The 23,447-nt window shown below is 39.9% G+C and overlaps 1 protein-coding gene and 1 pseudogene across 7 annotated transcripts in view; both read left to right on the plus strand.

The window, feature by feature from the left end:
- The window catches only part of SNCAIP (synuclein alpha interacting protein), a 150,988-nt gene that overhangs the window by 43,891 nt on the left and 83,650 nt on the right, over window positions 1-23,447 (plus strand). The gene's annotated exons all lie outside the window — the stretch shown is intronic.
- LOC137220782 (uncharacterized) lies at window positions 20,723-22,410 on the plus strand (annotated as a pseudogene).

The raw sequence follows: 23,447 nt of genomic DNA on the forward strand, positions 1-23,447 counted from the left end.
TTATTAACTTATTTAATGCATATATATTGAGCATGTACTGTGTCTCAGCTATGGGGCAGGATGCTAGGATATAGTTGGAAACCAGATTGACCCAGCCAGACCCTACCCCTGTTGGAGTATAGAAGTCAGACTTTCTAGCTGACTCATATACGTGACCTGCCCTGCCTAATAGACATTTGAGTTTGCACTTCCTTGATTCACGTTAATCTTTCTATTTCAGAAAGCTGGCCATTTCATTTCGTTAAGGCACAGGCTAGAATTTCCTTCCCATTTCTACTTGTTGCATGTTTTGTTATGTTCAAGGAAGAACGTTCTGAGAATTGTGTGTAGTTTAATATTCTTTACAAGAGACACTGGTCTTCCAGAGAGGCTCTGATGAGAGCAGAGAGAATTCTTGCTGCATCCTCCTCTGGGCCTGTAGGCTGGAGTCCCCGTCATTTCTGTGCGGGTAAACTCATTCATAGCACTAGGCTCCCAGGCTTGTCATTTGATCAGGCTCTCATCTGCATGTCAATGAGGCTTAAAGCCCATGGAAAGAATTAACTGGTCTTGGATGTTTATGCAACTTTTCAGCAAGGGCAATTGAAAGGAAAGTTGCCCTGACGGAGCTGATTGTCTTGGAGCAGATATATAGTGAAATAATCATGTTAACATTATATGACTAAGGTTATATGATATTTTCAATGATCAGCCTAGTAGGAGTTTAAACATGAGCAAAAACACAAGCTAATCAAAAACAGTAAATGAAACATCCCTTTTAAAGCAGATCAACTGGGCTTTTATTTATTTTTATACTTGTTTTTCTTTTTTCAGAGTAAAGCATAGGACAAATTCAGATTTCCTTTGGAGTTTATGAACCATGTTTTCTATTGCATTTTAAAACCAACAATATTAATTTCCAGTTGTATTTCTTTTCCTTTAGGGCTAATTAAAGAAAACATGTTTGTTTTTCTAGGCATCACTCCAAAATTTGCAAGTGCCAGGATATAAATTCTGGTTTTATGTTCCAAAGGAATGTTTGGGTTTTGAGATCACGTAAATCTTTAGTAGAATAAAAGTTCGTGTGTGAGGCGGGTACATACATTCTTTGTTCAAGAGTTTAGCCTCATACCATAGACATTTCTAGAGAGGTAAGCAAATTCCATGCAAGGACTTTCCTGTTACTTCTCCACAGGTTATATAAATAAACACACAACAAACTCAACTCATTAAAACAGTGTTTCATAGGCCATAAATTTATTAGGTAAGACCCCTCAAAATTTCTATATTCTCTCTTGTTTGTGTCAATGCCCTTCATATATAGGATGGCCTCCCCTAAAAAAAAATCTTGAGAAAGCTTGATTTTCAAGTTCTTTCAAACCGAGAGAGAGTCATATTAAGATCCTTCATGATTTTCCTTCTGAGTAAAGTTGAAGCAACTCTCTGCCAATAATGGCATAGAGTGAAGCCCCATTCTAAAAGGTGATTTAGGTTATAAACTCACGGCATGAGGCAGAAATTATGTCTAGTCAGAATGACCCTTGAATGCCCATTAAATTGCCCTTAAAATCCACCTTCCCATAGGCCCAGTGCTGTCAGTTTTTCCTCCAACGTTGGAGACACTGCTTTGTCTCTGCACATCAGATGATGTAGGGCCACATTATAGGAAAAAGTAACACTAGAAGGGCACCCGACATGGTAAGATCCCCACAGCATGAAATAAATGGGAACCAAATCAATGGGTGGAACAGCTAATTTCCTGTCTTGAGTCTCATGTTCATTATCAGGGCTAGATTCCTAGAGGGGAATAGGGAGTGGAATTTCTCACGCTATGTCTATTGCTCTCCTTTCTTTTTCCCTCTCACTGTAGAGTTGAATTTTAGTTAAATGCATACATACAGTGACACCATTGTATCTATGAGGCCCCTCTAGGGCTTTTCTGTGCATAACACACCAATGGACATGTCAGGGAACATATGTTGTCAATTCCAGGGTTAAACACTTGAAAACAACACAGTAATGAGAGATTTAAGTGGTTTGTACCCCAACTCTCCTACTAGATAGCATATGATTATGGTTTAGAATAACTGGTTTTGAAGGTGGGTGGCATTTATGCATGTTTAAATATATGTAGATTGTGTTTAATATTATGCCAAAATGTATTTTGGCAACAATAGATGTTGCAAGAGTTGGCTTCCTTTTTAAAATGTGATTACCCAGTTTATATGCCTAAAGTTAAAGAAGTTCTTTATGACTGGACTGAAATAATTGGGCACATTTTACTTAAAATTTTACACACACACATACGCACACACACACACAGGCTTCCTGACATATTGATAAAGGCATTTATGGTTTGACTGCTCCTGGGAGTTTGAGCACCATTTTTTCTCACACTGTTCAAGGGTTCAAATGGCACTCCCTCCCCAGAGTCTGGTGATGCTGGGATTAGCTCTACAACTCTCTTTGGAATCGTCCTCCTTGATCTCTTCCTTTCCTTTCTCTCACACACATGTACTCTCACCACCCATCATCCATCACCAAGGCCTGTTGGCTCCACCCTCCTGCTACACTGGAGTCTGGCGCTGGCGTGGTCCTAGCCAAGCCACTGGAGCATCAGGCCTAACTACATGGTTCCCTCCTGACTGCTGTTTCCACTCTTCCACTTCTGCAGTCCAGTCTCCAACCAGCTGGTCGTCGGCTCTCATTAAATATAAATTAGCTCATGATACTCTCCAGTTGGAACCGTTTGCTGGCTTCCCTCCACATCAGAGTAAACTCCGAACTCCTTTCCATGGGCCACAAGGCCATGCACCCACACCCCTCCACCTGCATCTCAGACTTGGTCTCCTCAAACTCATGCCTGTCCTCCTCCACACCAACCTTTCTGCTCTCTCTGCTGTACTCCCTCTCACCACAGGCCTTTTGCACTTGCAATTTCTTCTACTTGGAATCCTCTTCCCCCACATTGTGTGTGCCTTGATGCCTTTTGTCTTACAGAAAATGGCCTTTCTTTATCCACCATGATTTAAAAAGTCCAACCTTCTCCCCCTAGTCATCCTCAACCTGCTGTTTTTCTTTATTGCACTTATCCAAACCTGAAAATACTTTATATACTTATTTACTTGTTTATTGTCTGATTAATCCATTGGAACTGTGCTGTCCAACATGGTAGCCATTAGCTACATGTGGCTATTTTAAAAAAATGTGTTTTTTTTTTTGGCTGCACCGGGTGTTAGTTGTGGCAGGCGGGCTCCTTAGTTGTGGAGCACTGACTCCTTAGTGGTAGCAGGAGGGCTCCTTAGTTGTGGCTCACCAGCTCCTTAGTTGCAGCACATGGGCTCCCTAGTTGTGGCATGCAAACTCTTAGTTGTGGCATGCATGTAGGATCTAGTTACCTGACCAGGGATCGAACCTGGGCCCCCTGCACTGGGAGTGTGGCGTCTTATCCGCTGTGTCACCAGGGAAGTCTCTAAATTTCAATGTAACAGATTAAAATGAAATAAAATCTAAAACTGAGTTCCTCAGTTGCACTGGCTACCTTACAAGGGCTCAATAGTCACTTGTTGCTCGTGGCTACCATATCAGACAATGCAGGTATAGAACATTCCCATTATCATGGAAAGTTCTATTGTATGATGCTGCATTAAAGATGAGTTTTCTCATTTCTTTTAAGAAGATGTGGTGTATGTATATATATATATATTTATATATATATATACACATAATATGCATGTATATATATACATAAACACAATGGAATATTACCCAGTCATAAAAAAGAATGAAATAATGCCATTTGCAGCAACATGGATGGACCTAGAGGTTATCATACTAAGTGAAGTCAAGTCAGAGAAAGACAAATACCATATGATATCACTTATATGTGGAATCTAAAATATGATACAAATGAACTTATTTACAAACAGAAACAAACTCATAGACATAGAAAACAAACTTATGGCTACCAGATGGGAAAGTGGGGGAGGGATAAATTAGGAGTTTGGGATTAACAGATACATACTGCTATATATAGCATAGATAAACAAGGTCCTACTGTATAGCACAAGGAACTATATTGTAAAAAATGAGTTTTCTTAGGGCAGTGAGCCTGTCTTGCTTGTTCACTGCTGAATGCTCGATGGCTGTGTCTGACACATGATGCTCAATAAATGGGTGGCAGGAAGGAAGAAGAAAGGGAGGAAGGGAGGAAAGAAGAAGGAGGGAAGGAACAGACTTATATCTTTCAGGAAGAGATATATTCATCACTTTAGTATTTGTCTCCAATCCTTCCATACCCCAAAATAGGATTAAATTTCAGGCTTAAAAAATATGTTTTTTAACATATAAGGGGAGACTTGGGGGGAATATTTAATCTTCATAATGGAATCCTTTTTAATTCCCCTCCATTTGCCATCTTTCACCTCATCTGCTTAGAGTCTCACTTTGGGGACTCCAACCTTCAAATAAAGACGTTATCAGACTTCCAGGAGAAAAGCACGTTTTTCCTGGCCTCTGTCTAACACGATAAACCATTTTCCTCCCTTTATCTCTAGGATGTATGCACAATGTTTTTTTTTTTCTCTAAGGCTACACTTTCCAAAAGTTAGAAATATGGAATATGTGTACCTGCAGGTTATTTGTGTAACCTTTCTGCATTTACCCTGTGGAAACCACACTTTTTAGAAGTGTCTTGGCAGTGTAAGAACTCACAGCACTCTACATCACACCGATTGGAGAGATGTTTTAGCATAAGGATTACAGCTGAGTGTTGATTAAAAGCAGCACTTTCCTCTGGCTTGCTTCAGAGCTAAGACCCTTATAAGTTGTCGCTGTGAACTTTTGAACTCAGAGAAACTTCTAGATATATGTAATAAGTAAGGTAATCCCGAGCTAAGAATTTGTGTCTTCCTTGTAACAAATCACATCTATTAAAAATAAGTCTGATTCTTGGCTTTTTAAGGTTTTCTTCTAACTTAATATTTTAAAAATTATCTGAAACCTTTAAATACACTCTCTAAAGCGTTTTTGAAAAACAGTTCTTAATATACAATTGTCTAGATAGGAAATCATTCCATGTACTTGATATGAAAATTATTTTCAAATAAGAATGGTTTTAAAAATAGTGATTTGTGACTTTTGTTTGGTTTTAAGCCAGAGAAATATATCATTTAAGCCCAGAATAATTTACTAAATTATGTTCTGAAGTCTAGATTCTAGGAACTCATTAGATTTGAACTATCAAAATAATGTCAGAACATTTAAATTTTGGAATAGCTTTCATGTTGAATGTTCTGTTGCTGTGAGTAACAACATAGGACGTTTAAATCTTGAACAAAACAAATACACTTTGCAGATTCACTGTGCCTTCCTCCAGAAAGCTTAATGAATTAGTGAATACCTTTATTTAATAAGATCTTAGGAGAGAACTATAATAGCTATTAGCGGAAAGTCATACTAATTTTTATTGGAAAAAAGTAGAGCATAATATGTCCTTAAAAGCCAAGTGCTCAGCGGCCCATGAATCTGTAGTTTTAGAGATAAAGATCTAGGTTTCTAGCATGCGTTGCTATTATTTGTTTTTGTCATTTGTAGCCACAAATAATAATGTCTTCAGCTTCTCAAGAGGAGGATCTATACTGCAAGAATTCCTGTGTATGGAACATGCTACATCTTGGAAAACCTACTGGATTTTAAAGACCTTTTTATGCAGTCAAGGTTGATTATTTGTACTTGTGGCCAGGCTGTTTCATGCAGAAGTGGGAAAACATTGTTCCCGGGAGCACCTGTAACCACTTTCCCACAGTTCTTTTTGGATTTTAACATTTTGATGTCAGAATTGCTTTTGGCTCCTTGAGACTAAATATTTAGTAACATAGCCAGCTTTTCCCCTCAAAAGAGTATCCCACAACAAGCAAATATGTAAGAATGCCTGGAAGCTCTTCAGCTGTCTATAGCAGCACCAGTTGAACAGAATTCCTGGAGCCACTTTGGAACTCTGGATCTTCTGTCTTCCTGACAGGCTGGATGTACACCCATCCCCAGCAACTACATCGCAGTTTCCTTCTTGTGAAGACTGGTAATGAATAGGGTTGCATTAGCGACTGAACTGGAAACTACTGGTTCCCACCAACTCCAGCATCCAGCCCCCTGTATACTGTCTCCTCAGGACATTAGGAATCTTATTCACTGTGGATTGCAATCCTTTCTCCACCAATGACCTGCTCTGGGAACTAATGACTGGTACTTACCCCGTGTCTCAGTTTTCCTGTCTCTAAAATGGGGATGGTTATAACAACTTTGCAGGGTGGTTGTAAGTTTTAGAAGTTAGGCATGTAAAGTGCCTGGCATGTGGTAGCTGCTTAAAGAGCAGTACTGTCTCTTTAGCTTCATGAAATTCATTAGCTGGAACTCTACTTGGAGAAGAGAAATGTTTTTTTGGATAGCTTTCACTTAGCACTTAAGTTTTATTTTGTAATGTCTCCAAGTATTCTCCATGAAAAAAAGTATGATTATGTGTACCAGAGGTCCTCATTATCTGAGAGTAATAAGGAGAGGAATAAAAGCCTGCTTAAAGGGCTTCCCTGTTGGCGCAGTGGTTGAGAGTCCGCCTGCCGATGCAGGGAATACGGGTTCGTGCCCCAGTCCAGGAAGATCCCACATGCCGCGGAGCGGCTGGGCCCGAGAGCCATGGCTGCTGAGCCTGCACGTCTGGAGCCTGTGCTCTGCAACGGGAGAGGCCACAGCAGTGAGAGGCCTGTGTACAGCAAAAAAGAAAAAGAAAAAAAAAAAAAAGCCTGCTTAAAAAGTCAAGTCACTAAACACTAGAACATGTTTTCATAGTAAACAGTAAAACACACAAACCAAAATTCATGTCATTGGAATTTGTCTTGAAAAGTTAAATTGAAATTATGAAAATAAGTGCATCTATGCCTATATATAATGAGATTTAGGTTAGATCTTTAGAATGAATTGGCCGTTAATTCTTTCAACAAAATTATACATTCATACGACATCCTTTATTTTGTGTTCGTCTTTGCAGTACATAATGATGGTCATTTTTGCAAAAAAAACAAATGTCCTTGTGCTTCATCAAGTTTTCTAAAGCCTTGTCTTTTTCTTTTAATAGTCAAGTCATTCTCTTATGAAACATCTGTTACACCATCATCCTTGTTGATATGTTTCTGAAATTACTAACAGCTCCAACTTTTTCCAGTGACCTGATCTGTATTTTAAGCAGTTAATCAGCATCACTATTTCTGACTTCATGGATCCTGCATCTTTTGCAAGCTTTGCAATTTTGCTTCCAATCCACTTGCATTGTATTTGTGTTGCATTGAAGGAAGGTTTGAAACATCCCACAGTCAGTGTGGGACTGATTTCCACAGATGTTGATTTAATGGATACAGAGAGATGCTACTTGTAAGCAGGGTGGGATGTTGGGGGCCGAGGGGCTAAAACAGCCAATTCATGAAAATTTTCATATTATGATGACTTTTCTATCCCTATGCAACCTTGAAACTGTGGGAAGTTGGATAACCGGGCCTCCCTGAGTAGAATTATTTTCATCCCTTGATGAAGAGCTGTATCACTGACCTTAAGGTCCTCAGCATGATGTTTTTCAGCATGTTTGCTCATGCTGTCCCCTGGGTTTTCCACATCAGCTTTTCCATCAGTACCATTTGATCTTCTGCTTCCACATAATCAGTTTCTAATGACAGACTGGACACAGAAAAGGGGGGGAAGATCTTTCATGCTTCCTCAGACCTGTGTCAGCACAATCCACTTTTAACCATCCATAAAACTGGCCAGTAATGATTTTGAAAGAGTGACCCTTGTAATTTTCTACTACTGGAATATGGATGCAGTTTGGGAACAACTAAAAATGGAAGAAAACGTGTGAATGTTTTAAATTCCAGATGCAGAGTCCTGATTTCCTAATCGTCACTGATCTTGGTACATTGAATAATTTTTGATTATCATTGGGGATATTGTAGTAGATATGTAGTGAAAATAATAATAAAAGCAGTAACAACTAACATCTATTGAGCGCTATTCTAAGGACTTTGCCTGCATGAACTCATTTAATCGCCGTAAAACCCTCAGGGTTACCATATGATCCAACAATCCCACTCCTGGGCATGTATCTGGAGAAAATTCTAATCTGAAAAGATACATGCACCCCAGTGTTCATAGCAGCACTGATTACAGTAGCCAAGACATGTAAGCAACCTAAATGTCCATGAATAGATGAATGGATAAAGAAGATGTGGTACATCTTCATGTGGTACATATTCATATATACAATGGAATATTACTGAGCCATGAAAGGAATGAAATAATGCCATTTGCAGCAACATGGATGGACCTAGAGATTACCATACTAAGTGAAGTAAGTCAGGCAGAGAAAGAGAAATATCATATGACATCACTTATATGTGGAATATTAAAAAAAAGATACAAACGAACTTATAAACCAGAAATAGACTCACAGATTTCGAGTTACTAAACAAATTTACGGTTACCAAAGCGGGAAGGGGGAAGGGATAAATTAGGAGTTTGGGATTAAGATGTACACACTACTATATATAAAATAAACAGCAAGGACCTACTATATAGTGCAGGGAACTATATTCAATATTTTGTAATAACCTATAATAGAAAAGAATCTGAAAAGGAATATCTCTATATATTCAGATATAGGTATATAGAACTGAATCACTTTGCTGTACACCTAAATCAACTATACTTCAATAAAAAAAATTTAAAACAACACTCAGAGGTCAAATGTTCCTGTTTTACAGATGAAGATTCTGAGTGTCTATCACTTAAATGCCTGTGATCACTGGATGATAGAGATCTGTCAGGACTGTGAGATGAATACAGATATCATTGCCCACTGAGGTACAAAGATCACCAGTATAAATCACCACCAGGGGTGTGTTGGAAATTCAGGAATCTGGGTGGTTTTTGACCCCAGGAATGGGGCAAATGAAAAGAATAATGGTGGAGAGCCAGGTTTGTCCTCTGTTAAGCTCAAAGATGTGCAGGAAAACTACAATATTGACTTGAAGAGAACTATAGTGGATTAGAACAGAGAAATTTTAAGGCTTATCAGTAGAAATGGAATGTTTGAAGTCAGAGCACTCATAGGAATGTGTACTGGTTAGCAAGCGCAGGATCAGATTAAATGGAGGAGGAGGAAACTGGAGAATGTCTACATTTCACTAGATAACAAGAGTGGAGCAAGCCAAGAACTCAATTGGAGTTTGACAAATGAAGCAGAGGGCCAACTGAGGCTGAACTGAGCATGAACCACACTCAGAGGCCTTGACAATGCCCATCCCGCCCAATAATGATATAATGATAACAAACACATGCAAGTGAATTGAATAATGTAGCAACATGTGCTCCAGCTAGCTTCCCCTTGGAGGATGGAGTTTGAAAAGTTTGATAAGGTTTGAGTCACAGACGAAACATATGGTCAAGAGGGAAAGAATCTATGTTTAAAACATTGAGTTTCCAGGTACCGTGGCTTCTGTTGTCTCACTGACTTTGTTGCACTTAATGCCAAGAGTTCAAGGAGTTGAACTCTTGTTCTACAAGTTGGCATTGCTTCCCAGGAGGGACTTGGTCTGAAGTGACAGAGTTCCTTCTCTGGGAAACCCTGTGTAAGGTGGCTGAGATTGACCAGGGCTCTGATGGTTGAGATTTTGCTCCCTTTGCCATACCTCATCTGAAACAGTAAGGTCCAGGAAAAGGGAAAATGAATGTAGAACTAGAAGTAAACCTGAGTGTTTAAGATGTGGACCCAACATGACTTAAATACAAAGGGAAAAAGGAAGAAAGAAAACATAATCCCCATTTGCCCTAGCACCTAGAACAGTGCTAGAAACTGGTGAGGACTTGTAAAGCATCTCTTGGTTGATTTTAAATGGTTCAAAGCTGAAAAATATCTTAAAACAAGCCACCACACATAATTCCTCTGAAAAAATAAGCATCTGTGTTCAGCTGCTTATGGTTCAGTTATTTGACATAGTTGTGAGACTCATTTTTTTCATTGAAGTGTTGTTGACTTACAATGTTGTGTTAGTTTCTGGTGTACAGACTTTTGGTGCATATTCTTAAAATGTTGTATTTAAGACAGATGTATCGTTTGTACCACCATGACCTTTGCCTGCTTACAGTAAAAGTGTGGCACCCTGTGTTTATGCATGTCTCACTAGTGAAGTCATTTGGACTGGGTGCTTCGGTATGAATGTGTGGGCAGTGGCCCACCCGAGGTCAAGTTGCCTTCATGTCAAAAAAAAAAAGTATTTTTTCACTAATTTCATTTATTTTTAGTACTATTATTTATTTATATTTTTTATTTTTTAACAAATTTGAAAAGTGTCGCAGACAGAACAACTCAGGAGACCTGTGTCCTCTTCCCAGCTCTGCAGTTGGAAAACCATGCAGCCTTAAGCAAGTCACTTGTCCCTCCTCGATTTAATTTCCTTAATTTGCACACAGATAGGATTTTGCTAGATAATCAGTATTTTTTAAGGACTTCATTTTATTAGGAAGTTTTAGGTTCACAGCAAAATTGAGAGGAAAGTACAGAGACTTCCTGTAGACCTCCTGTCCCCACATGTGCACAGCCTCCCCCATGATCAAGATCCCCCAGCAGAGTGGTACATTTGTTACAGCTGATGCGTCTGCATTTGCACATCATTATCACTCAAAGCCCACAGTTTACTTTAGGGTTCACTCTTGGTGTTGTATAGTTTATGGTTTCGGACAAATGTATAATGACACCTATCCAACATTATAGTATTGTACAGAGTATTCTCACTGCCCTATAAATCATCTGTGTTATGCGTCTTCATCCCTCTCCCTCCTCCTCCAAACCCCTGGCAACCACTGATCCCATTTTACTCTTCCTCTAGTTCTGCCTTTCCCAGAATGTCACGTAGTTGGAATCACTACAGTATGTAGCCTTTTCAGATTGACTTCTTTCATTTAGTAACATGACTTTAAGGTTCTCATATCTTTTGACGGTTTCATAGCTCATTTCTTTTTAGCGCTGAATTATACTCCATTATCTGGATGTACTCCAGCCTATTTATCCATTCACCTACTGAAGGTCATCTTCACTGCTTCCAAGGTTGGGCAGTTATGAATAAAGCTGCTGTAAACATGTGTGTGCCGATTTTCATGTGGGTGTAAGTTTTCAGCTCCTTTTGGTAAATACCAAGGAGGACAATTTCTGGATTCCATGCTAAGTGTATGTTTACTTCTGAAAGAAACTACCCAACTGTCTTCCAGTATGGCTGTCCCATTTTACATTCCCAGTGGCAGTGAGTGAAAGTTCCTTCTGCTCCACATTTTGGTCAGCATTTGGTGTTGTCAGTGTTCTGGATTTTGGTCCTTCTAGTAGATGTGTGGTGGTATCTTATTGTTTTAATATCAATTTCTATCAGTTTCTCTGATAACATGATATGGAGCATCTTTTCATATGTTTATTTGCCATTTGTATTTCTTATTTGGTGAGGTGTCTGTTAAGATCTTTGGTTCATTTTTTTAATCGGTTGCTCACTTTTTTATTGTTGAGTTTTAAGAGTTCTTTGTATATTTTGGATGACAGTCTTTGAGCATATGTGCCTTTCATAACTATTTTCTCACAGCCTATGGCTTGTCTTCTCATTCTTTTGACATTGTCTTTCACAGAGTAGAAGTTTTTGATTTTAATGAAGTCCAGTTTATCAATTATTTCTTTCACTATTGTGCCTTTGGTGTTAGCTAAAAAGTCATCACCATACCCAAGGTCATCTAGGTTTCCCCTATGCTATCATCTAGGGGTTTTATAGTTTTGCATTTTACATTTAGATCTATGATCAATTTTGCATTAATTTTTATGAAGGGTGTACGGTCTATATCAAGATTGGTTTTTTTTGCATGTGGATGTTCCGGCACCATCTGTTGAAAAGACTGTCTTTGCTCCATTGTATTGCCTTTGCTCCTTTGTCAAATATCAGGTGAGTATATTTAGATGAGCCTGTTTCTGGGCTCCCTATTCTGTTCCATTGATCTGTTTATTTTTTCACCAGTACTCCTCTGTCTTATTACTATAGCTTTATAGTACATATTAGGTAGTCCTCCAACTTTGCTTTTCTTTTCAATATTGTATTGGCTATTCTAGGTCTTTTGCCTTTCCATATAAATTTTAGAATCAGTTTGTTAGTATCCATGAAATAACTTGTTGGGACTTTGGGACTGCATTGAATCTATAGATCAAGTTGGGAAGAACTGCTATCTTGGCAATATTGAGTTTTCCTAGCCATGAAAATGAAATCGCTCTCCATTTATCTAGTTCTTCCTTAATTTAATTCATCAGAGTTTTGTAATTTTCCTCATATAGATATTGTACATATTTTGTTAGATTTATATCTGAGCATTTCATTTTTTGGAGTATTAATGTAAATCATGGGCTTTTAGTATCAAACTCCACTTGTTAATTGCTGGTATATACGAAAGCAATTGATTTTTGTATATTAACGTTGTATCCTGGCAACCTTGCTGTAATCACTTACTAGTTCCAGGAGATTTTTGTCAATTTTTCAGATTTTCTAAATAGACAATCATGTCCTCTACAAACAAAGAGAGTTTTATTTCTTCTTTCTCAATATGTGTACATTTTGTTTCCATTTGTCTAATTGCATTATCTAAGACTTCCAGTACAATGTTGAAAATGAGCAGTGAGAGGGGACATCCTTTCCTTGTTTTTGATCTTAGTGAGAAGGCTTTGAGTTTCTCACCCTTAATTATGGTACTAGCTATAAGATTTTGTAAATATTCTCTATTTAGTTGAGGAAGTTCCCTTCTATTCAATAATTTTTTAAATAGTAGCCTTCAATGGCTCTCCTTAGTGAAAGGAAACACAGAGGAGAATAGTAGTAAAAAGAGGTACATATAAGACATTTGGGTAAGGCTAGAGTTTGAACATGAAATCAGTTTGAATATAAAATCAATCTCAGAAGAACCTGTCATTTGTATTAGTGGTGGGGGTTTTTCCCCTTGGGTTCCTGCCTGCTTTGTTGCCCTCCCTGACCCTTGGTCAGTCTTGTTTGGAGTGTTCATGTTGTCAGATGTCCATCTTTTTCTAACTTTCCCCAATTCCCTGTCTGAACTTTTTGGAACTATGAACCCTAAATTGTATGGAGTTATGACTTTGATTTTATGATACATGTCATTCCCCCAAATGCAGTATGTCCTATATTTATTTTAAAATATAAAAGTATGATTTGTTTTGTGGTAAGACTTTTCTACAGTACCAGTGTGGAAAATTTTGGATACCTTTTGTGGCTAAGCTGAAGTTAACTTCTTATAAAAAATCTTTGTTTGGTTCTCTTGTTTCATTCAGTGAGCTTTTTCATTCATTCAACAAATTCTTGAGTGCCTTCCATACGCCAAACTCTGCTGAGCACTGTGGATTATGGTGAACAAGACAAAGGATCTTATCATGGGGGAGGCAGATGTGTGAGCAGATAATAATATTAAGTTATGCTGTGTACACTGAATATGATTTGCTCAGAAACTTTGCAGAGAAGGAAGGGGCAGGAAATAATCTAAACTCGAAGTCAGGTGTAGGTTTGAATGCTTCCTTAGGAGTTACTTCCTAAGTAACCCCTCAGTTGAGTCTTTAAAGAATAAGCTTAAAGAGTAAACAGAGTGAACTAGTCAAGGTCAAGTCAGAATAAACAGAAACCACTGTAGGTACTTCAAACAGCGGGAAATTAAAATAGGGCCCTAGTTACTCTGGTGCTGGAAGAGTTGAGACACCAGACTAAGCACGATAAGGCAATCCTGAGATTAGCAAAAGCAGGAGTGCCACTACCACCCCAAGGGCTGAGAGGATAAAGGAAAGAGGTCCATTACCACCCACAAATTAGGGCCTTCTAGCACAATAGAGAGTAATAAGAATGATGCTAGTGGTGCTGCCTCGTGGGAGCTGATGATATGCAGGAGACACCGCCTGTAGCAGGGCAAGGGTGTGTGTGTGAGAGAAAGAGAGAGAGAGAGAGAGAGAGAGAGAGAGAGAGAGTGCTGCCCTCTAATCTGCCCGAATCTTCCCTTAGCAGGACCTACCAGGAAGCCAGTCAGCTGGCAACGGTGCTTAGGAAGTCCAGTTACCTGAGAGAGTGGATCTATAGTAAATAGGCAAGTGATTGCACCACTGATTGGTAAATGAATAGCCAGAGGTAGGGGTTTGGATGGTTACCGGTGGTGGTCATGAGAGGAAAAGGGTGTACACAGAGACATCAGCCTAAGCTGAAACCCGGGACAAGGAACAGCATGGAGTGTGCTCAGGATGCCAGTGTCATGTCAGTTTCTGGTGTGAGTCAGACATCCGGAGGAGCTGAACAGTAGGCAGGCACCCCCCCATGAGGGCCTTCATGTGCCTGGTGGAGGAACTGGCTCTCCGCCCTGTGGACTTCGGAAAGCACCAAAGCATTTTCAGTAGGAAAGTGTCAAGGCCATTTTTGTGTTACAAGTTGTGTAGACTCAGAGAATGACTTTGAAGAAGCCAAAATGTACCAGTTGCCCTGCCTTTAGTTTTGTCCTTCTCAAATTCATTCAAGCAAGAAACAATGGGAAGCTGTAAGTTAAAAAATGGTAAGAAGGATGGAAAGGATAAAATTTTACTTGATGGGATGTTTGAATGTACAGGCGAGGGAGAGGGGATGAGGGAGAGGGAAGGCCCAGGAATAATACCCAAGTCTCTAACCTCAGCCGAGTGGAGGATGATGGTGTTGCCAAGTAAGGTCAAGTTTGAGGTGGGGAGCCTGCGGGCATCCAGGTAGTAATATCAAGGAACAGGTGGATACCTGTACAGGTGACCCCTGTGCAGGGGTCAGTGGTTGAATGGGAAGAGCAGTGGACCAAGACCTTTGACCTATAGGGAGGAAAAAATTAGACTCTTAAAGGAAAAAGAGAAAGAATGTCGGACAGGTTCAGGTGTTATTGGATTTAGTGGTAGGAGCTGATCTTGTTCTAAATAATTTTTAAAGGATACAGAAGTAGAAAATTGTGGTGGGTTAAGAAGTAAAAGGAGACATGAAAATGACAACAGTGAATGTATGTAGATGTCCCCCTTGAGATGTTTGGGTAGAAGGAGAGAAAAGATGGGATGGAATCCAAAGCTGGGATGGGTTTTATTTGTAGGGTTGGTGAGACTTGAGGATGTGTGTGGTCAGGTGCAAAAAGCCAGAGATGGGTTTAATCTTTAGAGGATAGAGTAGAGATGGAGACCAAGGGGCTCAGGGCTGGAGTCAGGCCTGCAGAAGGCTGGGGGAATTTTCCACAACTGCCTGCCAAGGAACTGAGCTTATGCTGCAAAGACAGTGCGTTTAGAATTCCAGCCTTTGGCAAAGAGCCACGTAGCACCTTCCAGTTACAAGCAGAAAACACCTCTATGACTGTCTTACGATTTTAGGAACCAGTCACAGAAAACTAGCAGTTATATAACACTTTGCAGCCTTCCGACTGGGCTCACGATTTCGTTTGACCTGTGATCACCTTGTTACACACACCTTACATACACCTCACTGTGAGTGGATAAACATAAACATATACATGCATACAAACATATATGTGTGTACATATGTGTGTGCTTGTTTATACACACACACACACACACACACACACGTACATACATGGCTATATATATTTCATTGTCTCTGGGAAACCCCTTATTAGGCGTCTGAGGCTCAGAGCAGATATGACCTGACAAACCTTTCACAATCCATACGTGATTTAACCCAGGTCTTCTGGCTTCGGGTTCCTAGGGACAGACTTTGTCATTCTCATAGATTGGCCTAGAGAGTGTCATGTATAGGTACTGCCCTCTACTTTACTTCCTGGTTCCCCGGCCTTTCAGCCTCAGACATCCAGGGGCCACTCCTCTTCTTCCAGTGGCAGGTCTTCCCCTTCTGCCCTCCTGTATTCTAATGGAGAGGCTTCCCCAAGTTCTGCCCACAAATCTACCCCATCCTGGGCCCTTCCTTTCCACATACAGCAAGGAAAGACACCACCAGGGCCCTCATACTTGCAGACTTTTTCTTCATGGCCTCGTTGTCAGATTCTCTCAGCTTTCTCTGCTACCACATTTTTTCCAGTTTTGAATCCAGTATTTCTCCCCATTCTCGCTCAAGGCCCTGCCAACCCACTGCTCTTTGGAGCCACATAACCCTGGTGGGCCTCCTGATTCAGTCACGTACGACTGGAACCAGTGGGCAAGTTACTCAGCTTTATTGAAGCTAATAATTCCTCCTAGCTTACTGTGAGGATTTCAGGAGAGAACGCGTATGTGAAGGGTCCAGCTCAGTGCCAGGCTTAATCAATCTTAGTTCCCTTTCCCCACCAGAGTGGCCTGGAGCCCTTATCCACATTTCCCAGCACTCAGCACACTAATATAATTAGCAACATTAGTATATCTAGAAGGCAATTACCGTTTAATTGCTCTGGCCGCAGCCAGCCTGAAGTTCCTCTCTATTCACTTCTAATTTGGAGCTAGGGGGTTTTCAGTCCTACCCAGGCCAGTCACAAAATCACTGCCTTAAGAGAGAATTGAAAAAAACCTTCAGGCAGCCATTGATTACAAGAGAAAAGATTTGGTAATTCCCTCCATTTTGTTATATATAAAAATGCAAATATCAGTTTGTTCCTGGCCAGTGAACAAATCAGACAATTTCAAGCAGCATCTTTCTGTGACTTAGTGAATTATCCTGCTTGGTTAGAGCAGCGCTGCTCTCCAGAAGGCGTGCCCTCCCCGATACGAGCTATACTGATCATTAAAATAAACTAGTGCCCTCTTGTAGATTCAGACTTAGAATCAAGTTTCAAGCATCTCTTCTTAAAAGATATTTATTTATATTACATACTCAATTTAAAGGAGTAAATGCCCTTCCCTCAGCCTGCAAGATTTGTTTATCTTAGCGCTACTGTGAGAACTTAATGCCCAAAGGAAGGCAGTGTGTTTTATTTCTTCTCCTCCGACCCAACGTTGCATAAAGTAACAGCAGCCTCTAATCAAGAGGAACCCGAAGTACTTTGAGATTTCGAATCCAAATCTTTACTATTAGCACTGCACACGTGCACTTGAGGAAACCTAGATTGCCTTAAGCCACACGGAAAGCATTTACATCTGTACCACTTTACTTGTGATTGCGAGTTAAAGTAAATTCTAAATAACTTTAGCTGTTTGCGACTTGGAAAACAGCCTGGGCCATATAAATTCTCCCTTAGTTCTTTTTCTGTTAAATCTTATGCCAAAGTAAATGGAAGCCATGGAGAACCTTTGAACGCCTCAGTTCTCAAATGACCCCAGTGAAGTTGGATTGGCAGAACCAAAGTTTAGTTTCCAAAGGAAGAATTTTTTTCTTTCCTTCTTGAAGTGTACACGTGACAGTTACCTTCCTTGGGGGAGGATGCAGTCCTTGGAGGAGGAGGACGCGGGAGGGCTTCCTGGGTCCCCCTGCCGTGGGCCGTGTTTGTGCCTCTCAGAAATGAGATTTCTGCCATCGGGAGCTCAGCACTGCCCTTCCTGGGGAGCCTTGGAGTCGACATCCAGGTTTCTTAGCACCTCTGCTTCACAAGTCAGTCAACTTCACTTTTCCCCTTCCCTTTCCCTTTCAAAAAGAGTTGTCGAAAGCAAGAGGTCTGGAGTTCAGTGCCACCTCTTCCTGCTGGTGAGGGCAAGTGGCTTAACTTCTCCAAGCTTCAGTTTCCTTTCCTGTGAACTGGAGATTAAAAATAGTTCTGCCCACATGGGTCCCTCTCTTCTCTGAGTGTTTTATTCTTGTACTCGTGACCACACAGTTTATTACATTACATTGTATTCTTCACAATTTATTGATTATTAGTAAATAATTTATTTAAATATATCTTATAAGAAATATATACATGTATGTATACATACATGTTACATCATATAATATATATAACATGTATTATGCAACACTGTGTTCTTACAACTAGACCACATGCCTCTTGAAAGCAGGGACAGTGGCTTCCACCCCTGTGCATCGTCCTTGGAGTCCAGTGCTGTGCTGAGCGCAAGATAGTTCTTGAGGCAGTCTTACGAAGGTTCCTCTTTAGCCGTACTGCGCCTTAGTTAACAAAAGTAGTGTCCATCAGTCAAGCCCACATTCAGAAAAATTAATTTTACTCCCCTTATATTTTAATGTGTGCTGTTTTTCTAGTACATAAATAACCCTGAAGGAAAAGAGTGACATTTATATTTTACACTTTTGCTCTAATGCAAAGGAACATATTACATGTTTGCTAATCCTCTGAAAAACAAACGTTTACGTAAGCCTTTAGAGAGGGAAGTTTAAAAAACGTTTTTTACCCTTAGCCGTCAGCTCTAAGTCAGTAGTATTTGCCACAAATTGTTCCTATTAGGGCATGTTTAAGAAATAGCATCACATAATTTCTTAATTCATTACCCCGAATTAAATCTCACGTTAAGGTGGGCTGTATGTTGTCTGCTGTTTAGGGTTGTGTTTCGCTCATCTACCCACTCACTCCAGGCAGTCACTGTGCCTCTGCTTAAACATAGTCAGGAATGGGGGTCTCACTACTGCTGGGAACAGCCCTTTCCTGTTTCAAGTAAGGCATCTTGAACTGGTATACAGAGTCCTTAAAGATCTTTCTGAGATGCAGAAGTGTAAATGCCCATAATGTGTATTATTATTATTGAAGGAGAATGGAGGAGGCTAATTGCTATCCAAAAATCTGCATGACTTGTGTATTATAAACCCGAGAAAACTTTTCTCAAGAGAAGTGTATTATAGGCTCTATAGCCTCTACAATTGGGTGTACCAATTGTAAATGATTAGGGAAAGATCGAGAACGGTCAACAGAAAATCCACCATCTCCACAGCGTGGAGAGGCAGTAGTTTCGGAATCACTCATACCTGGCTTTGATTCCTGTCTCCATTACTTAGCGGCTTTGAGCAATTTACTTTTGTCTCTGGTCTTGTTTTCTCAGCAGTGACATAAAAATGATATTAAGGATTAAATGAGGTGACATTTATTAAAGCAAAACACCAACACGATGTCTGGTTCAAACTGGTGTTAAACAGTAACCAGTATGAGCATTATTATTGTGTTATCACTATATTATTATCACTGTTATTAGTATAAACTCAGGGGTGCCTGTTTGACTGACTGCAGCTGACAGTGAGGTAATGGATGTTTCTTAGGGAAGAAAAATGTGGTGTGGGGACTCTGAGTTGGCTACCTGTCTTAAGAGGCAACTGGGGATAAGGGGGTTAATAGGAAGTGTCAGCCCCCAAACTCCACCTCCCCTCAGTGGAATTGCAAGGTCCAGCTATCCTACGTGTTAACACTGCTGTAAACCTCTTACCCATACCCTTATTAAAAGGGCTGGTGGGTACCTAATACTGATCTCATCCTTATGTAGGTAAAACACCAGCTAATTTCTTATCACTCTAATCTGTATTTTTTGGTCAGGCCAGTATTGTCCAATTAAAACAACTCTTCCCCCACCAAAAGCCCTGAGGTGCAGCGTTTGCTAATTTCCATGGTATAAGTACTCTCAGCATACCCAATTTCAAGCTTCCAATGTGCAGTCACTGAGCACAGAGTTGGGGAGAGATGTGCACAGTCGCTCAAGTCAGGGCAAGCTGGCTCCAGAGCACCACTGGGTCAGAGTGAAGCATGTGTTGTGACAGTATCCTACAGGATACGATGATTAACAGAGAAACTTACAAGCAAATAGAGTAGAGGGAAAATTGTTTGTCTTCAGAATGGGTAACAGAATTCATCCAGAAAGTGATTACTTGAGCAGCGTGTTTCAATGACGTTTTTCTGTCCTTACTCTGTACTCTGCAGTCATACTTAGGACAGAAATCTTTTCCTAGCCTCTTGTGCCCAGTTGGTGGTTGGGTGGGGTCTCCTTAATGACTTCCAAATTATCAGACTGTTTCTTTAACCAGTAGTTTAAAGATTTGGTCTTGGGGCTTCCCTGGTGGCGCAGTGGTTGAGAGTCCGCCTGCCGATGCAGGGAATACGGGTTTGTGCCCCGGTCCGGGAAGATCCCACATGCCGCGGAGTGGCTGGGACCATGAGCCATGGCCGCTGAGCCTGCGTGTCCGGAGCCTGTGCTCCGCAACGGGAGAGGCCACAACAGTGAGAGGCCCGTGTACCACAAACAAACAAACAGAAAAAGATTTGGTCTTGGACGTAATGCCCATGTTTATAAAAATGTCTTCCTTCCTCCCTTCCCTTTTCCTTCCCTTGCTTCCTTCCTTCCTTCTTTCCTTCCTCCCTCTCTCCCTCCCTGTCTTCTTTATTCCCTTCCCTGTGGCAGCACAGTATTTTCTATCATCTCTTTTGTAATCCTAACCCCAAGAGATCATCAGAACAGGTCATAGTATATCTGCTTTGCAAAAATGGTAGAGGAATTAGAAAACTGCTGTACTTCATAAATCTCTATCACGTTATTAATGTCAAAATATATAATTTTGACATTAAATAATGTCATATAATAACAAACTATATTATAATAACAAAATATGTAATTTTGTTATTTGGAAATCTTCATTGTTATTCAGACACCCTCACTTCTTTAATATTTTTTATGAGTGGAGAGGGTCATTTCAGCCTCTGTCACAAATTTAATTTTGTTCTCTCCCTCATTACAGTGAGTAAATACATTTCTGAGAACTTTTAGTGAAGTGATGATACCTAGCACTTTCTCGTTATAGTTACATCCCCAGAGATGATAAAACAGAATCCTCTCGAGGAGCTGTTTTGTTTCCAGCAGCTCAGCACTGGAGCAAGCAGAATTCTGTTACAGACCATCTCCGAACTCTTAGGGTGAGGGTTGTGTCAATGTAGTGAATTAGAAAAACCCAGGTCTTCTCACTAAAGACTTCTTAAAAGTGTTTCAAGTGCCTGATGACTCAAACTGAAGAAGAAGACGTCTGAGCTCACTGATTTGCCATTTACCATGAAGCCCTCTGCAGATGTGCTTGAGATCATTGCTTGCCCCCTTCTAATCCTTGTGAGCTTTGTTGGAAACATGTGTTTATTTTATTCTACAAGGAAATGTATGACTGGGCGTTTAGAGACATCCTTTCTTCTGATTTTCAGTCTTATATTTGTCCACCTCGTTAAAAACTTGGTGGCGAATGTCATAAAAATAGTTTATTCTTCTGGTTTCATGTCGGATTCAGCTGGCTGCCAAGTTCTACACTTCATGGCAGCCCTGACGACTTCCTGGCCATCTAGTTCATGTTACACTTTGCATCGCTCTGCCACCAGAAGCTTTACCAGACTGTCCAGCCCTTTAGTGAGCCTCCAAACCCAGACCATCAGAAGCATTCCTTGAAGGTGGTTCCTGCACTTTGGATGGCTGGCATGGCAGTGTACCTCCCAGTTTTACCTTATTCTAGAAAATCAGAATACCTGAATGCAGCAAATGATGCAGACCCCTTGTCTCCTAACAGGATTCACATGGATTGCCTAATTGACTTTGGAAACCAGCAAGCAGAGTTTTACTATGGGAAAGTATTTTGGGTTCTGATCAATAATCTTCCTTTAGCCGTCTTAGTCTTTGTCTGTTTCTGGATGTCTCTTCTGCTTTCGGAAAGAAAGAAGATGACATATGGTGACATCTGGATTGGAGATGGTGATTCAGAAATTGAAATCCTAAGAGGGGCCAAGTTTAGTATTTTATTAATGTGGCAGATCACTCCACTTTGCATTTCTCACTTTGTCTTAGTCTATTTCTTGAAAGACTTTGGCAGCCTGTGCCCTTTTTCCAGCTGTTCTCACAGCCCTCTCTTCAGGCTTCTCTGCTCTCAGTCCTTTCCTGCTTATGCTGGTGAATTACAAAATGAAGTTGATGTCCTTCTGTGATGCCAAAGCGGAAAAACCCACACCACAGCCTGCGAATGTTATTCTCTCTCTAAATGCTTACTGGGAAAAAACTCTGTTTTAGTCTTTGGGAAACAGACCCTATCAATGGAAGGTTCAGCTGACGTCCCCATAGGCCTCATCAATAGATATTATAGTTTCTGAAAGAGGGACTAGATGATTGACACCTCCTCAAAAAAACTTCTGAGGGAAACTGTGCAAGAAGAAGATATATGAACACAAGTTTATTGTAAGTGGAAGAAAAAACAGTCATCTCAACGTTTGTTATTCTAGACAATACCACAGTTTTTAGTGTAGAAATTCTTGATGACTCAACAGTGATCACAGTCTGGAAGTGAACTCAACAAACAATTGATTAAGTATTTACTCTGTGTAAGATACTGTGTTAAAAAATAGCATATTGTGGAAACTGAGGATCACACGTCCCAGCTGAATTCCTAAAGGTACTTAACAGTAATCCTGTGTTTTCATCTTATGTTTTTCTTGAAATGCTTTGACACATATTGGAAATGTATTAGTTAAGTATGCAATGTTCAGTTTTTGCACTGTCAATTGTGGTACCTCATCTAAGCCAGAAATAGATTTTGATCATTTTCCTTCCTCTAAGTATCTTTAGTAAATTCGGGCTAGATAAAAGAATTGGATGAAAGAATTAGTGCTTGCCAAATCATACCTGTGTGTATGTACAGATGTGCAAATATTTGCTTACTACAGACATTTAGCCTACGCTTCTTACTTAATCACCTAAATATCAAGCTATACTCCTCTTCAGAAAAAAAGGGATATTTATTTTACAAAGAGTTTGTTTCCTGTTTTGGTTATTAAATTTGTACATTTTAATTGGAAGAATTGATAAAATATCCATAATAATCTGTTTTCTGAATTTTGTTTTAATAAAAATAAGCACATTATAATTTAAAACACATGACCAGGATTTTATTTTTTAGTTAGCCAGTGTAGCCATTTGAACTGCTTCAAATTCAATGATTAATAATTTTAAATATCTTATGATGCATACATATTGTATAAGCATTGGATTTTTAAGCTAATTCTTATTCAATTCTTGTATTTTTTCATTTTCCTTTTATTAGTAGACATAGGATTTACTATGTTGTAGTTCTAGTGAATGGATATTCCTAAATAGAGATTCTTGCTCTGAAAAGGCTGCATCTAAAATTATAAACCTGGATCTCATTAACAGGAGAAACTTAGAACATCCATGTTGCCATGAAGTGCTACCGAGAAGGGAATTTTTAAAGTAACCAAGGCCCAAATTTTGTAGGGTTTGGTAGGCCAATGTCTGTCCCTTGTATAGCACTGGGAATCAAAATACACACGCACACAGACTTAAGACCTTCTGAGGTTTCTGGGTGGTCTTCATGGGAAATGCTTAGTTGAGTCCACTGAGGAAGTTTAATCAGAAGGGCACTAGGCATGGATCCTGTATAATGAAGTTAACATCTGTGGAGATGGAGGATGTGGGGAAGAGGTCACCATCTTTTAATTAAGTGCAGATGTAG

The sequence above is a fragment of the Pseudorca crassidens genome, chromosome 3 (genome assembly GCF_039906515.1).
Source record: "Pseudorca crassidens isolate mPseCra1 chromosome 3, mPseCra1.hap1, whole genome shotgun sequence".
Lineage (NCBI taxonomy): Eukaryota > Metazoa > Chordata > Mammalia > Artiodactyla > Delphinidae > Pseudorca > Pseudorca crassidens.